General features: G+C 39.0%; 1 pseudogene across 1 annotated transcript; it reads left to right on the forward strand.

The window, feature by feature from the left end:
- Positions 1-225: 225 nt before the first annotated feature.
- Positions 226-2,329, forward strand: LOC311624874 (heat shock cognate 71 kDa protein-like; annotated as a pseudogene). Its single transcript has 2 exons — positions 226-756; positions 963-2,329. The product of its transcript is annotated as a heat shock cognate 71 kDa protein-like (transcript).
- Positions 2,330-15,597: the final 13,268 nt, after the last annotated feature.

Below are 15,597 nucleotides of genomic sequence, written 5' to 3' on the forward strand. Positions count from 1 at the left end.
TTTTCATCTCAGAAATTGTTTTACCACCTCTAGAAGTTTGTGTCTTTTTAACATCTTCCATGCTTCTCCTTAAATTGCTTAGAATTATTGTACCTTCTTAAACATAGAATATAGTTCTGTTAGAGGTGGCAGTTGGTTAGATAATTAACAAAAGAGGGCCTCATTGAACATGGGGATACCAGTACCAGTCGGGTCTATGCAAGCGATGAGCACACACCAGCAACCATGTCTAAGGGACCTGCAGTTGGCATTGATCTTGGCACCATCTACTCTTGTGTGAATGTATTCCAGCATGGAAAGTGGAACTAATTGCCAACAATCAGGGAAACTGAACCATCCTGTGTTATGTTGCCTTGACTGATTCCGAGCAATTGATTGGTGGTGCTACAAAGAATAGTTACTAGTAGCAATGAATCCTACCAACACAGTCTTTGATTCCAAGCTCTTGATTGGATATAGATTTCATGCTGCTGCTGTCTAATCTGATATGAAGCATTGGCCTTTCATGATGGCAAATGATGTTGGTACGTCCAAGGGAAAGATAAAAAGTTTTAATCCAGAAGAGTTGTCATCCATGGTTTTGACAAAGATGAAGGAAATCACAAAAGTCTATCTTGAGAAGACTGTTACCAATACTGCTGTCACAGTACCTGCTTACTTCAAAGACTCTCAGCATCAGGACACCAAAGATGCTGGAACTATTGCCTCGATGCACTTAGAATCATCAATGATCCAATGCTGCTGCTATTGCTGATGGTTTACTAGGGGTGTCGAACTCAATCAGAGAAGGGGCCAAAATCTAAAATCCAGCCTAAATCGCGGGCCGAATGGTTTACTGAACAGTCATAAACTGACAATGTCATAAACTGACAGCGGAGTGCAGTGATGACAGCGCGGTGCGGGCCACATTGCAAGGCCTGGCGGGCTGGATTTGGCCCGTGGGCCTTGTGTTTGACACATGTGGTTTAGACAAAAAGGTTGGAGCTGAAAGAAACGTGCTGATCTCTGACTTAGGAGGTGGCACTTTTGATGTGTCAACCCTCACAATTGAGGATGGAATCTTTGAGGTCAAATCTATAGCTGGGACACCTACTTAGGTAGAGAAGGATTTGACAACCAAATGGTCAACCATTTCATTGCAGAATTCAAACACAGGCATAAGAAGGATATCAGTGAGAAAAAGAGGGCTCGTTCTGCTTGTGAATGTGCTAAGTGTGCTCTCTTCTAGCACCCAGGTCCATATTGAGATTTATTCACTCTATGAAGGAATTGACTTCCATACATCTATCACCCACACCTGATTTGAAGAATTGAATTCTGACCTTTTCCGTGGTACCCTGGACCCTGTATAGAAAGCCCTTCATGAGGCCAAACTTGACAAGTTCCAAATCCATGATATTGTCCTGGTGGGTGACTCCACCCATATCCCCAAGATTCAGAAATTCCTACAGAACTTCTTCAATGGAAAAGAATTTAATAAGAGCATCAACCCTGATGAGGCTGTCACTTATGATACGGCTTTCCAGGCAGCCATTCTCTCTGGAGACAAATCTGAAAATGTCTACGATCTGATCTTCTGCTCTGGATGTCACTCCTCTTTCATTCGGCATTGAGACGGCTGGTGACATCATGACGGTCCTCATCAAGAACAACACCACCATCCCCACCAAGCAGACACAGACCTTCACCACCTATTCCAACAACCAACCGGGCATGCTCATCCAGATTTATGAAGGTGAGCATGCCATGATCAAGGATAATAACCTTCTTGGCAAGTTTGAACTCACAGGCATACCATCTGCACCTCATGATGTTCCTCAGATTGGAGTTACTTTTTATATTGATGCCAATGGTATCCCCAATGTCTCTGCTGTGGATACGAGTACAGGAAAAGAGAACAAGATTACCACCACTAACAACAAGGGTCATCTGAACAAGGAAGACATTGGGCTCATAGTCCAAGAAGCTGAGAAGATGATAAGCAGAAGGACAAGGTGTCTTCCAAGAATTCACTTGAATCTTATGCATTCAACATGAAAGCAACTATTGAAGATGAAAAACTTTAAGGCAAGATCAATGATGAGGACAAAAAGAAGATTCTTGACTAGTGCCATGAAATCATCAACTGGCTTGAGAAGAACCAGACTGCAGAAAGGGGAGAATTTGAACATCAGCAAAAAAGTTAGAAAACATCTGCAACTTCATCATTACCAAGCTTGACCAGAGCACAGGAGGCATCCCAGGAGGGATGCCTGGGGGCTTCCCTGGTGGCAGAGCCCCTCCATATGGCCGTGCCTCCTCGGAGCACACCATAGAAGAGGTTGATTAAGCCAACTTTGAGCATAGATATAGCATTGTGCCACACAAAATAGAAGGATCCAAATTTTTAGCAAATTCCATGGGCAGTTTTAGAAGTTGAAATGCTCTATAGTAAATAACTAGACATTCTTGAATATGAACTGTGCACGGGGGGGGGGGGGGGAATAATGCACTTTATAACTGCACTGTAAAGTGGGAAATGTGAAGTCTTAAATAAAACTATTTAAAATTAACACACACACACACACACACACACACACACACACAAAGGGAAGGAGCAGACAGAACAGTCACCCTGGGGAGTAAATGGCAATGTTCTGCCAGATGGCGCAAAACATCCTGCCTAGTTGACTAAGCATAAAAGACAGCCCTACAGCAACCATGAGTTGGGGGCATGCTCCACAGGAATAAAGGTGGGAGGGAGAAAATGGCCAGGGGAAATTCTTTTTACTGAGTTCATGTACAGTAGGAGTCAAGATGGTGTGAGGGGCACACCTTTTACTAAGTGCATGGGCAGAAGCCAAATGACAAAGCAGAACTATGAGGCATGAGCAGTAGTAGCCAAAATAGGTGACCATACAATGGCCAGGGCAAAGCCTGGGGAAATCTTGGTAAAAGATCAGATAGGGGAAGGGCACAGGCAGTAGAAAGACTAAGAAAGAGGTTGGATGGGGTATGGCACAGGCACAAGCCTGGGGAAAGCCAGGAAAGAGATTGGATTGTTTGAAAGAAAGCATGGTCTTTCCCAAACCCAAGGAAATACAGGGAAGCCTTGGAAGGACCTCAGGGAAGCCACTACCCTCCAGCCTTCCCACTCTCTGCCTCTCTGAGAGTGTACTATCACTTTTTCACTTTGATAAAATCTTGCCACTCCTCCTACGTGAATGCCCATGAAATTCTTTTCTTATGACATCACAGAAGGACCTGATTCCTGTTTTAACTGCTTTAATGTTTCCTAATCCTGTCATCCATCTAATTTGGAAGCCACTGATTTTTATCTTCATTATAGTTTGTATTTCTTGCTCCTGAAATTCCATGTAATTTTTAATTGAATCCAGACTGTGAATTTTGCATTGTTGGGTGATGGGTGTTGTCATTTTTTTAAGTTTTTTAGTTTTATTCTGGGACACAGTCAAGTTAAACTAACATTCTTTGATCCCCTCAAGCCTTGCTTTAAATTTTATTTAGCAACACTAGAGAAGCCACTAATCTAGGAAGAATTGTGCTGCAGTTCCTCTTTCCCATCCCTTTTGGTCTCCAAATGCCCAGGAGCTGTCCTGGGTGCTGAGTTGTTTCCTATTCTGTCATCAAAGGCTTATGGGATAGGATGGGAAGCACATCCACAGATGCAATTTACTCTGATGTCAAGGCATTAATAGTGAAGTCCTTTAAGCAAAGCAATGGACTACACCTTAAGTGACCTGTTCCCTGGACTATGGTGCGGGAAACATTCAGAATCCCAATGTCTTCTAAAAGTTCCTACAATACACTCCTGGTAGTACTATCCCTGGTCCATTGGCCTCAGCCCTTTAGGAGGCCTGGATCTACAGAATTTTAGTTTCTATATCTCTATCCCTCTTTTCACCTTCGTACATCCTGATGTCCTCCCTGCCTATGCCCCCTCTCTTATAGACCCTACAATATTAAAAAGGCTCCCATATAGTCCACCATTTCTTTCTTTCTCTTTTAATATATATTTTATTGATTTTTTACAGAGAGGAAGGGAGAGGGATAGAAAGCCAGAAATATCGATGATGAGAGAAACACAGACCAGCTGCCTCTTGCACAACCCCTACTGGGGATGTGCCCGCAACCAATGTACATGCCCTTGACCAGAATCAAACCTGGGACCTTTCAGTCCACAGACCGATGCTCTATCCACTGAGTCAAACCAGTTTTGGCCAACATTTCTTTTGATACATATAAAGCAATATGGAAAACTTATATTCTGATATAAATGATTACTGCTGTAAAAAAAAAAATAGTCCTTTATTTACAAATAGACTATTTACAAGGACTCTAGGAAGTAAGCCTGGTATACAATAGGTATGTTATTTTATTTGATTCCCACAAAATGTTACCAAATCAGAGTAGCAACTTTCATTCCCATTTTACAGAAAACTGACTTAAGAAACATGCCCAAGATCACACAAGTAATTATTAACAGAGCTATAAATTAAAAACAGGTCATAAACACTCTGAATTACTATGTTCAACTGCCTCGCACATGAAAATACATGTTCAAATGTTATCAAATTAATTCTGCTGATGACTTTACAGGAACACACCTCTTATATAGCAAAATTTGCATTGACAGCAGCCAAGACAATAACAGTCCCTGACAAAAGGGTTGCACTTTCCCACTCACAAAGCATATTCTTATATTGTTTTTACAACTCCAAATCCCATGGGCTCTTCAGATTTCCTCTCAAAGAACTGACTTGTCCTTTCAGAGAGAGAGAATAAATACGTTATTGGATCTTAAAACAAACCAAGTGAACATAAGATTTCAGTATCCCAGATAAGGTTTTCTTTAAAAATGAAAATAAATCTAATAGCACCAGAAGTATCACAGTAAATAGCCAATTAAGGTTTTCATTATGGTTGGTCCTTATTTTTCTGTAAGACAGTGTGGCACATAATTTAAGTTGTTCACTATCACACATTTTAATTGATAGATCTCTTTCTTATGTTTTGTCCCTAAGAATTAATGTTTGCATTTAATACCATCCTGTCATTATCTTGTTTCCTCTACACTGAAAGGAGTTGTCTGTTATTTGCAGGTGTGGAGGGCCAGCTGGAGACACAATTCCCTTCTCCACTTCCCTCCACCCACTGATCACTGGTTATTACACATAATTACATGGAAGCATGTATTAGACTTTATTATAATGCATGACAGTGTGCTTTAAGTAAATTAGAAATTTGCATATCAATAGGGGGGAAACTAAAATGTCATTCAGGACCTTTGATTTACATCAGAGGATCCCTAGGTTTTAGGAAATTGCTTCTCTTCTCAGGTGGAAATCTAAGATGTTAAAGTAAAATGAAGCCAGAGCGAAGGGGGAGGGGACCTGCATCCTGTGCTGGGTTTTCTTCCTCTTTCCTCCTCCCTGGCTTAGTAACCTCCTGGCAAACAGTTCCTTAGTAACCAGGCAGGTCAGGAATTGGCTACATGGGGCACTTGGCATTTACCTTATTAGGTGTTAGCAGCCTGGAGGCCAGCATGTAGCTAGCTGAGGGTTTCAGACTTCCACACTAAAAGAAATTAGGACCAGCCATGTTCCCTGGAGTGCCAAGAAATAACAAGTCACAATGAGCCCCACAATTATTCCATCCTGCCCCTGCCTGTCACTTCTTGTACCCTGCCCTTATCTTCCTTGAGCCTGGAGAGAGTTAACCCAACCGGAAGAATTACAGGGCAACTTCTGAACCACTGACAGGGGCACTGGAGGCTGTCATCTCCAAGAAGAGAGAGTGAGCAGGGGAGGAATCTTGTTTTTTTTCCCCCTAAATTGTTCAGGTTTGACTGTGTGAACGTTAAATCATTCCTGGTGGAAACGTATGTCCCTCAGCTCATTAAGGTAATTTGTAAAAGTATATTTTCACCTTTGGAGAGTACTGTAGGCTATCAGAAAGCATTATTTTCCACTATACTGGTAAAGTTCCTCACAGGTTTCATTATGCAGAGGCTTTGTTTGAGTTCCATTGCATTCTGTGTTCATTTACGGATTCAGAAATTCAAGTGCCAGGGGAACCTCCTTTGAGGTTTTACTCTATGCAGTCTGAAGTATGATTTATACTTTTTTATTTTTCACCTTGGAAAACATCAGTTATGATATATGAATAAAGTTGAGAAAGAAACAGAAAAAAATATGTAAGGAAAGCAGGTTCATGGGAGGAATTTTTTTCAAAAACATAGCTTTCATGCCAATGTTAAATATATACTTCCTTGAATTTTAAAATATCATCTAATAGCCAAATGCTTTTACAGTCAAAACATGTAGCTAAGGAGTAATTTCAAATGGTGTTAGTTTTAAGGTTAACAATTTGTATTGTGTAGTTAGAATAGAAACTAGTACTGTGTTGAGCCATTGGACAGTGCCTGTATTGGACCTCCTTTGACTACATAAACAGCATTTTCAAATGGTTCAACCTAAACCACCTAACTGGTCAATAATTTTTTGCTTCTACATCATATAAATGTGATTTTATCCATTTTCTTTGTTTATTTGTACCTTCATCTCATTTCACATAAGATGTCATAGGGGTGATGGCATTTCATAGTTTTTTCCCCTTAAGATCAAAACCTATAAGAGTGAAGAAGAAAATGCAAGTAATAGTCTTTTGTTATTGTTGCTTTGCTTCACTTCATTCCATTAGTTCCATTAGTTCCCTTTAGAATAATTTGTGCCCTCAGAATCAGCTTATCTGTTAAAACCATACTAGGTAAATGTTTTGATAATTCTAAAAACAAACAAACAAACAAACAAACAAAAAACACAAAAAACAATAACAACAAAATTCTAGGACACTTAAGAAAGGGCACAGCTTCCTGGGGCTCCAAAGGGAGATATCTCATGTGGCCGGTGCAGCCACAAAGCAGCACAAGCAAATTCTCCCTGAATGGAAAAGAAAAATGGAAAGTCTTACCTAGCACTGCATCACAGCTGCCCAAGACAAAGAACCATGACCCACTGACATGGAGTAGGAAACAGGAGACAGATCATGCAATTTTCCCTATTGCTGTTTCCTATGAAGACCAGCATTCACATCCCAGGAGTCCCAGAGTGCCAAGGACTCAGTCACATCTCATATTTGAGGACACAAATCTCGATTCTGTCAGGTCACGGCTTTCTACAGAAAGTGATGAGTAAAACACAACAGTAATGGGAACCAGAAAAATTGGAGAAGGGCGTATATTTGGGATGAAAAGTTGACTTCCAATTTAAAAGAAAACAGTTATGTCCCATCTTCAATTTCTCACCATTTCAATTTCCACTCCAGATTCAATTCTTTTCATTAAAAGCAAGGAATTGAAAATTGAAAAATATGAATCATTTCACTCTCTGCTAACATGATAATATGTGTACATGTTTTATTTCTAAAGAAAACACCCTATCTACTTAGCCAAACAGACTAGGGCAGAAATAAATTTTTTAATTATGTACCCTCTAATTATATACATGTATAAATATACATACCTACCTTTTTTGTAAAACCTCAGGAACCAGATAAGAAAATAATAATTTAAAGAATTCCTAGAGGGCCTATAAAACAAATTCCTTTTCCAAGTGATGGACAGATGCCTAACAATTTAAACTGGAACTAGAATCTTATAATTCAGTGCTCACCACACCCATTACACCAACAAAACCAACCAACTTAAACCAAGTCAAATTTTTCATCTTCAGAAAACAAAATGAATCAAATCAGGCTGAAGTAAGTATGTGGCAGAAACTCTAAAATTACTTCTGATATCCAATCATCTTATCTTCCTTAGTAACAGAAAAGTAACATTTAGCTGGGTTCACTGTCACAAAAACTATATTTCCCAGACTCCCTTTCAGCTGGCTGATTATGTAACTTATTTTTGGCCAATCTTGTGGTGCACATCTTGTGGTGGCCAACTTTTGATGACGTGGGGGCACCCATCTTGTGATGACATAGAGATGGCCATCTTGTGACAACATGGGGTGGCCATCTTGTGAGGGCATGAGAGTCAATTTGCATATTACCTCTTTATTATATAAGATATATATTAATATAACCTTAGAATAGTTTAATTAATTTGACTTACTAATGGATTGACTTAATCTGTGATTTTTTTATCCTAGAGGGATTGAAACATTAATCAAATTTTATATTGTGCTTCTATATCCATTCCTACCCCCTGGGTATATTAAGGTGCCAATATCTAGGACAAGCTCTTTGATGGAAATCACAGAGGTAAAAGTTTATTATTTTATTTCCTGTATCTTAATCTAAAAGCATCACAATTCTAATTATGTAATTCAGCTATTTATTTGTCAGGTGTATGGAGACAGAAGTAAAATAAATGTTTCAAATAATTTAAAGGTTTAGATGTGTGTGTGTGTGTGTGTGTGCGCGCGCGCGCGCGTGCGAGCACACAAGTACGAGTGTGTGCTCATTTGTGTGTCTGTGGGAGTGCACATCTATAAATCACTATTCTCAGGATTCTATCTAAAAACCTAGGAGGAGAAATGTTACATACAAATCAAAAATATCATTTCAGGAAAAGCAAACATTATATACTGTTTGTCCTTAACTGATTAACTGTCCCAAATGTTTAGGGTTGTTCGATATATTTTTTTCTTATTTCTATGATCAGTTCCTCTCTAAATTTTTAGTTCGAAAGCTAATGTCTCATATAAGAACAGGAGAAAAATAAGCTAATTACAATATAAGTAATAATAATTTCACTTTTCTAATGTGCTTTCATACGTAAAGCTCCAAGTGCTTTATCAATTATATATACATGGACCACTTAACCTCCTACTAAAAGGCTGCTACCCTTTAAAAAAAATTCTCTGTAGTGTGCCACAGGAAAGAAAGACTACCATGTCCATGTGCAAAAGCTGGGTGGTTTTAGGGAAGCAAAGTGTAAGTCCCTACTTAGTGGAACTAAAAGCTCTGAACAATCCCTTTAAAAAATCGTCAAGGGAGCTTTTAATCACCAGAAGTAGTCAATTCTTTATCTTGGATCTCATCCAATCCAAGTGGAAACTTCAACCATAAAACAGCATGCCAAATCATCAGGGGTTATGCAGTAGGCTCGACTTCATTAGCAATAGTGTCTATGTCAGGTAAGGAAAATGGAAAAGATCAGAAGGCAGGCAAAAGTTGCTACTCCTGAAATTCATAAGAACTAGACGGTGAAAGACATACCACTGGTTGCATTTTGCATACTTTTTTGTTCCCTGTTTCCAGTTCTTCAGTCCAGAATCAAGATCTGAGACCTTACCCTCACTTCCAGCTGTCTACCACAAAAGACAACAGCAGGAAATGCTCTTCATACCCCTTTACCAGCTGTGAACTTTCCTCACAGCTACTGCTGTCTCCTGTGTGAAGCTTACTGATCACAGCTCGCGCAGGAAGATCATCCCTTCTCTGCGTTGCCTCAGTTCATCTTCGTACTGATAATATGCCATGTGCCAATCCTTTGAGATGATTTTGAATCTTTTTCTCCTATTTGCTTTAGTAATGGCGATATTTCAATTCCTACTTAGCAAAAGGTCTGGCAAAGTAGGTGCTCATTATTATTAATGGCTGAATAATCCAGTCCATTATCAACTTTATCCTAGACAATTACAACAATCTTCTAATTAACCTCCCTGTTGCCATGATAGCCTTCCACTCTCTATTCTTAATGCAGCAGCCAGAAAGCTTCTAAAACTAGTAATCATTCCACCAACATTTCCCCACTGCATCTCCCTCTTCCACTACACCCTCCACTGTCATGCTTGCTTAAAACTTTTTGTTGGCTTTCCATTGCTCTTTAAACAAAGTCAAAATTCCTTACCAGGCAATGGTCTAATGACCTAGACTTTTCTCCCAAACCTCAATTTTCTGCCTTTCTTCCTCTTGCTAACCAGAACTCCAGTCATGCTGGCTCCTTCCATTCCTCATCAAGCACACATACTTTTTCCTGCACCAAAACCTTATGTGTTAATCCCCACAGTTAGAATGTTTCTCTCCACATATCATTTTCTTTCTTCAGATCTCAGCTTTAATGTCTCCTCTTCAGAGGAGCCCCCGATTTTTACCATGTCAGGTAAAGTTTGTAATCTCCTAGCACTCTTTTTTTTAATATATTTTATTGATTTTTTACAGAGAGGAAGAGAGAGGGATAGAAACATCAATGTTTCTAAAGTTAGAAACATCAATGAGAGAGAATTATCAATCATCTGCCTCTTGCACACCCCCTACTGGGGATATGCCTGCAACCAAGGTACATGCCCTTGACCAGAATCAAACCCGGGACCTTTCAATCTGCAGGCCGACGCTCTATCCACTGAGCCAAATCGGTTTCGGCTCTCCTAGAATTCTTTACCTGGGGCCCTTCATAGCCTCCTCAATATAGGCAGAGACTATATCAGCACTCTCCATTAGATTCACAAATTTCATGTACCAGGCCTCTAGTACTTTAATAAAGCTGGAAATTTTGAGGCTTCCTAATATAGATGCTATTTATCCATGTAAACAAATAATTAAAATTAACTTGTAAACATCTCATTAACAGGGATTCTCTTGTGTTTACCTGGATAACTCAACACAGATGTCATCTTTTCCAAGAAGACTCCTCCCTAGATGTGAGGTGCCCTTTTGATGTGTTCTGACATATCCAAAGTATCCCTCTAAGATCAGTGAAGTGGTAGGAGATGTTGAGTCAAATGTCATAGTTACTAGGTAGAGTTGTGCAAGTATTAGCATTTCATGCTAAAAAGATTTGAAATTTGCCTGGTGAACAACAGAGAAATAACTGAATGATCATATTTGCAGTTTAGAAAAATTATCCTCATTAATATGTGAGAAGAGTAGACTCAAGGAAAAGAAGACTGGGAAGGAAGAGGTAGTTGACAGAGTACCACAGTGGTCAAAGACAAACATGATAGGAGCCTAAACTAGGTCAATGGCAAAAAGAACCAAAAAGATAAGTATAGATTCAGGAATTACTCAGCTGGTAGACTCTACAACACTGGGGGATCTTTTTATAGGAGTGAGCCAAAAAATAAGTTATTTATGAGAAGCAGCTGAGTTTTCAGAAAAAATGATAAATTTGGCTTGAGATAAGTGGAGTTTGAGGTGTTGTGGGATATCCAGGAAAAAAATGTTAAGAGAATAATGGTAGATTTATATCTATAAATCATAAGAGAGAGGAAGACTGGAGATGTAGATTGAGAACCGATTGTTGGTTTTATGGTCCACCCGCAGATGACCTTGTTGGTGGCCCTGACTAAATGGAAATACCAAGAATAATGACTCAGAAATTGACCCAAATATTGTCCAGAGCAGAGACACCTAACATAAAATGGCATCCTAAATATTCAAAAAATATCTATGCTCAATAAATAACATATATTGACTTAGTTTTATACAGATGAGCAAAAGAAAAGACAAAATACTGTTTGTTGTTCACAGTTTATAACACTTGATTATCATCTTGGTGTGCCAAAAAGGAGGTTTTCTGACTCAAGAAATACAAATATGAAATGCTGGAGTTCATGGAAATATATTACACATTAATATGCTAATATGTTCCAGATATGTGTTTGGCACTTACTGCACTATAATGAAGATGAGTTATCATATATATTATGTTCTTTCTGCTTAAATGGATCCCATTACAAGTTTCACAAAGCATGTGAGTACATTCTTTGCATCCACCTAAGTCCAATAATGACATTTAGCTGTTTTATGATATATGGCAATGCTATAACTGAGTTTAACGATCTCACCAAAGGAAAACAGCATTGAAAAGGAAACTAATAGTTCACTAGTATGAAATTATAATAAGAACTATGATCCAGACACTACACATTAACTCATTTGTTCCTTAAATAATCACAGGAGTTATTAACAGTATCCTAATTACCGTATTTTTCGGACCATAAGACGCACTTTTTTCCCCCCAGAAGTGGGGGGAAAAAGTCCCTGCGTCTTATGGTCTAAATATAGCCTACACATATACTGTAAAAAAAAAAGGTTTTTACTTGCCTGGCTCTGTGTGGTCTCTGTGTGCTTGCCCGGCTCTAAAATGGTTCTAAATGCTGCTGTTTACAGGGTTGATTACATGTGTTTATGACTGTGATGTTGGGTTTTAATGCACATAAAATATTTTAGGACGCTATTTGTTTCAGAATCTTTTTTTCTTCATTTCCCTTCTCTAAAAACTGGTGCGTCTTATGGTCCGGTGCGTCTTATGGTCCGAAAAATACGGTATATACCAACCCTCCCCTCCCCTAAAAAAAATCTAAAGCACAGAGAAGTTAATAACTATCAAGGTCACAGAGCTTATAACTGGTAAACTTGAGCTTAAAAAACAGCTATCTGGATCTATACCCTGTTCTTCCAAGCATTAGGCTACAAGCCTTCCTCTCTAAAATTTCTCAAGGTGCTCCTTTTGGGGAGAATAAAAAATTCAAGTCCTCCTCCCACAAACACTAAGTAGGAGCTAAAGATTTAAATGTTGACTTGACACATTAACAAATAATGCATGGGCATTCTATTACGTTATCCATCACACCAAAACTCCGCTGCACTGACACAGTACATAGTCATTCTGACTTCTTTTTGTAGCCCATTCTGTTCTAAATACAGTGGTTCATCATTCCAATGCTGCCCTCGCTAGCACTAGTGTCACCCTTCACACTCCTAAGGGACAAATAAATCCAGACTTCACAGCCCCAGTCCCTGCGGGAGAAACTCACACAGGGCGGCTTCAGGGGTGGGTGACTTATGCAGTCACGTGTTCAGAAGGACCCTGTACTTGGTTTAATGTTCTGCCGTCACTGTCTTGAAATTCTTAATAATTTTTTAACCCGGTGTCTGCATTTGTATTTTGCACTGGACCCCACAAATCATACCACCAGTCCTAAACTCACATAAATCCATTCTAACATAAAACCTGCCTTCTCTTGATTTATTTTTGTGATGATTTATTGAGTTACTCTTGGAGGGAAATGTTATAAAGGGAATGAGGAGTGCTGGGAGAGTGTGTAGTTAGAGGAGCAAGAGAAGCCTTCTTAGGAAAGCAGATTTCCTCTGGGTTCTGAAGGCTGAGTGGATACTAACGAGGCTGAGAGCTGGGGAGAGCACATTCTGTTTAGCAGGACTAAACAAAGGCCTTTAATGCAATGAAGACCTGAACAGGATCAGGCTGCCAAGGAAGGCAGGCAGGATCATAGAAGGACTGTGAACCACGTTAAGAATGGTGATCTTGCCGAAACCGGTTTGGCTCAGTGGATAGAGTGTTGGTCTGCAGACTGAAGAGTCCCAGGTTCGATTCCAGTCAAGGGCATGTACATTGGTTGAGGGCACATCCCCGGTGGGGGGTGTGCAGGAGGCAGCTGGTTGATGTTTCTCTCTCATCAATGTTTCTAGCTCTCTGTCCCTCTCCCTTTTCTTCGTAAAAAAAATAAATAAAAATTAAAAAATAAAAAAGAATAGTGATCTTTATCCCAAAAAGCAATGGCAGCCACTGCAGAATTTATATTGGGACAGTGACAGGATCTGATTTTTATTTAACTAGGTAACACCAACACCCCATGTATTTAAACTTCACGTTACCTCTCATCCTGCCTTTACATTTATGACATCTGCAGTTCATTTTTTTACAGGTCTTCAACTCCAAATGGCTCCTTTCTACACTTAACAGATGACTTTATCTACTATTTCAAAGAAGGTTGAAGCTTTCCAGTGTTCCTATATCTTCATCCCTTCTGCTCCTAACACCATACCATCCTCATAACTTTAAGATGATTTTGTGTTTACTCAAGTTTATCTCCTCTCCTCTTATCTCAGAAGAGTATATATCCTGTTCCCAGGCTAATCCTTCCAGCTATGGTCTTAATCCCATTCTCTTTCATCCCCACTTGTCCTTACTACCATCCAATGGAACAAAGTAATAGGATTCTATTCTTTTCCAAGCATCTTAAGAGCTCACAGTGTCCAACAGCTCTCTCCCCTCAGCCTGCAGCCACAGCTCTATGCTTCCAGGGAAGATGAAGAAGGCAGCTGAATGCCCTTTTCTGGAGAAGCCCAAGGACACTTCTTTTTCACGTTCCTTACCAATCAATTCCTTAAAATACTTAAAATACTAGTCAATTGGGGCAACTAAAATTGCCATCTCCACTATAGCTCTAAGGTTTGGATTTGCACATAGTATCTAAGACTCCTCTCCAGAAGTGTACTTTTGTGATTTTTTTTTTTTTGAAACAAGTAAAGGCATCTTTAAGTGACATCTTAGTTTAAGGTCATTGCCTTAGCTTATCAGGATCCTTTGATATCCTTAATCTGAGAGCCCACATTATTTCTTTTTCCTTCCAAATGTGTGATCTGCGACACTATAATGCATGCCTCCCATGTGACCATGACCTTGTAAGTGAATTGGAATGGGTAAGTGGTACAATTTAACACTAATTCTGAATACACCTTATACCCCAACTACAGAAACTGTATTCTAATTCTTTGCATGCCTCTTCTCAAACTGATTCTTTTGGACAGTTACATTTTTCAGTAGTGAAGTTACATTCAAATTCCCACTGAGTGAAAGTAAGGTAAAACTGTTGCTATCATTTTAGAGCCAGAAACATTAACAAAAATCTAATTATTTTTTTAAATCTTTAAAAAACACATAAGGTGTGTATTTGAGTAAAAACATAAAAATAGTGAATATGGAAGAGGAAATATCTTTATGATTGAAAGAACAAGTCTCTTATATCCTATCAGACAGTCCTTATTTTAGGCAACAATGGTTTTCTGAGCATGATTACAAGTTCCCATGCAGCCTAATTTCATCAAAGCAGCAAGTGTGACCAGAATCTGCCTATTTGCTTCCTTAAGAGCCAAATGAGAGGGGTTCTGACTGATAGAATATTAAGATTTCAATGTCTATTGAAGCTTTTACTATTTGAAAATTCTAGAGGCCTAAAACTAGGAGAGTATCTACTGCAGGCAAAGAAAGGATCTAATAACCTTGCCTCTTAATTAGGGTAATCTTTAATAGGGCGTTGTATCTGATTTCAATAACTACATAGCAATTAGGTGATTATTGGTACCCAGTAAAAATATACTATTAAGCATTAAGGAAAAATACAAATGAACAATAATCACACTGTATTTTACATGGAGTTGTAACCTGAAGCATAATAATTATTATGTGGTATAAACTCCAGAATATAAACAACAGCGCAAAGACTATTTTGAGAGAAAGGGAAAAAGAAAAAGAAAAAGAGAAACCTCAATCAGGACAAACTAGAAGTACCTATCTATCGGCTAAAAATAAGCATAGGCAACTGAGAATAAAATAATAAAATATTTTAATGACCTACACAATGTGATTTTTACCATCAAGTCCATGGACTCTACCTCTGTGGTCCCATCCTTGCTGCCCTAACTGAAGCCAGCAATATGTTTGCTGGGACTTGTGTAAGTACCCTTGTATTCTCCTAAATATTATTTTTGCTTCCAGGTTCTATCTGCTCCTATTAACTCCCCACTCTGCCATTAGAACTAACTTTATAAAATAAGGCCCAG

This window comes from Pipistrellus hanaki (genome assembly GCF_964339955.1).
Source record: "Pipistrellus hanaki genome assembly, chromosome: 1".
Lineage (NCBI taxonomy): Eukaryota > Metazoa > Chordata > Mammalia > Chiroptera > Vespertilionidae > Pipistrellus > Pipistrellus hanaki.